Source organism: Lipotes vexillifer, unplaced genomic scaffold, assembly GCF_000442215.2.
Source record: "Lipotes vexillifer unplaced genomic scaffold, Lipotes_vexillifer_v1.1 scaffold931, whole genome shotgun sequence".
Lineage (NCBI taxonomy): Eukaryota > Metazoa > Chordata > Mammalia > Artiodactyla > Lipotidae > Lipotes > Lipotes vexillifer.
In genome coordinates this window covers 179,689-182,447 of record NW_006788845.1, presented here as the reverse complement: position 1 = coordinate 182,447, position 2,759 = coordinate 179,689, and positions in this window count along the sequence as shown.

Genomic DNA, 2,759 nt, shown 5'->3' with positions numbered 1-2,759 from the left:
CCCGGACCGGGGCATGAACCCACATCCCCTGCATCGGCAGGCGGACTCTCAACCACTGCGCCACCAGGGAAGCCCGCCAGTAACCAATTATGTGGCAAGGGGGATGCGGGCCCAAGTGTCCGCACTCCATCCCAGAGGGGGCCTGGGGGTGCCCAGCAGGCAATCACACCTCAGGAAATGTGAGATATAAATTAAGGTGCGAATCAGCACTCACTCATTCCGCACAAAGCCTAGAAATTGTCAGGGCTGGGAGAGGTTCTTCCAACTCTTTTACTTTACTGGGTAGTGGGGAGTTCTTTAAATATCAACGGAAAGAAAAATAGTGTTTTTGCTTTAAATTTGAGGCCTTTACTCTTCCATCTAAATCAAATGTAATTGCTTGTTATGAAAATGAAAGAGCTGTGCTTGCTTGAACACTTAACTATATAATGGGCATGTGCTAAGTGACCTTTACAGTGTTCGTCTTTCCAATAATCCTACGAAGTAGGTACTATAATCCCCATTTTACAGAAGGCGTAACTGAGGCTTGGAGATGTTACTTAACCTGCCCAAGGTCACTCAGCAATTAGGTGGTGGGGCTGGGAGTCCAACCAGGAAGGCTGGCATCAAGGACCGTGCCATTGACCACCAGCTGCACGGTATTCTGCGGTCTTTTAATGTTCATAACCCATTTTTGTAAAAGGTACTAAAATAAGTATCATATTAAAATATTTAAACAAAATACCTTTTTCTCATTTCTTCAAAATTTCCAGAGATTTTTTTGTTCCCTAACTCAGCACTGAGGAGCTCAGGCAGTAGTAGGCTCTAACCCAGAGAGGCAGCAGAACAGGCACCCTCATTCCCAGCACGAGGAACCCCAGCCTGGACACAAGCATTGGCACCCTGCCACCCCCAATTCCCATCCCTACCTGGGCCCTTAGCTTTCTGGAAAGAGGGAAACATGGGCTGGGACTTCCCTCTAGTGGCTCTGAGACTAACTGCAACCAACACATCCACACTTTCCCAGGCTGGGTGCAGAGCCCTGAGGCCCAGTCAAAAGGGGAACCTGCACACCCAGCATGGCAGCACTACACCCCTGAGACCCTACCAGGTACTGAAGCTTTTGGAGGCCTAGACGATGCGGCCCCAAGAGACCAAACAACGTCAGACTCCCACTCACCCTCTTCACCTCATCTGCCTCCCATCCCTCCCCAGCTGATAGGGGCATTAGAAGTCAGGAGGGGGCACCCCTGGAGGGAGGATTCTGGCCCCGGGGCAATGACAGGGACCCACTCACCCACTCCTCTCCTTGCTCACCTAAATCCTGCCCGTCCCAGCACTCCCCGCTCTGGAAAGCCTGCTCTGAGCCCTCCCTCCCCCGACCCTCCGCTTAGCTGCCAGTTATCTCCAGAGGGGTACAAGGTACCTCTCAGCAGCAGGCCCAGAACTTATCAGGACATCAGTCTTCCCCTCCCCCAGCCCTCCTCCACTAGACTGGGAGCCCCTGAGGGCAGGCTTGAGCCATGTATGTCTCTGGTACAGAGACCCCTGGGCCACAGCCTGGGCACAGAAGCCTGCTCAGTCGGCTACACCAAGCCCACGGGAGGTCACAGCTGTGGGCACCCGCACGGGAGGCTCCACTCCCACCCACTCCATGACCCAGTGCACACTGAGGGGCTGGGCAGTGGCCCCAAAGGAGGCGAGGGGAGGGTCCCAGGAGTGTGCAGCGTGAGCTGGAAAAGCAGACACCAAGGGCACAGAAGACTCCTGCGGGGCGAAGGGCTGGCCCTCAGGTCTCTGCTCCCTGCTGAGCGGGTGGAGGGCTGGGCCTTACAGCTCCCGGCAGCTGAGGGGAGGGTGCACTGGGAGTCCCAGAGTCACCCCCAGCCCAGCAGGGACCCACGGACTCCCCGGGTGCCAGCCCCCACCAGCCAGCCCGAGGGTACCTCCCACCCCACCCCAAGGCCTGAGTGCACCAGCGGCAATTCCAAAGGCCCCATTTAGATTCCCACATAGAGCACTTGTTAAGATGGAGCCTGCCTCTGGGGAAATGGGAATGCTTGGGGTGAAAGATGACAAATCGGGGGCCCGGCGGCCAGGCTGAGAGCATACTATTCACTTACATCTCATTCATCAGGGCTGCCCCTCCAGGCCTCCAGCCACTGGGCCTCAGCCACCTGCGGGGGGGGGCGGGTGAGGGAGTCGGCCCTGCGGGGCCCCTTTGGGCTCCAAGAAGCCTTGGGATGAGAGGAGGTGGCCCAGCAGTCAGTTCTGCCCGCAACCAGGGGCAGGCCCAGCAGCAGAGGGAAACGGGGGTGGGGGACAGGGTGGAGACCCACCCCCCGCAGCCTGACCACGCAGACATGGATGAGGCCCAAACCAGAACATTCCTTGGGACAAAAACCCTGCTCCTGGCTCCTGCTAGAGAACCAAAGAATGCCACCAGGTCCGTCGGGCCCAGCCCCTGCCTGGGGAAGGACGTCCAGTCAACTGGGCCTAAAGGGGGCCAGGATGGCTCCTGCTCAGGTCCCGGCCTGGAGGACAGGTCGGAGCTCTCCACACACACTCGCAGACACACACTCGCACACACAGGCACACACCACAACGCAGACGCCAGGCAGGGCGCACGGCCGGGTGCTGCCGAGTAGCAGGCTTGGCGCCGGGGCCCAGGCGGGCGGGGGTGCGGTGTGAGTAATGGCGGGTGCAGGATGCACCCGAATCCTGATAAGGCAGAATAATAACTTGTCAAAGATATATATGATATGTGCTTGCTTTCCCTA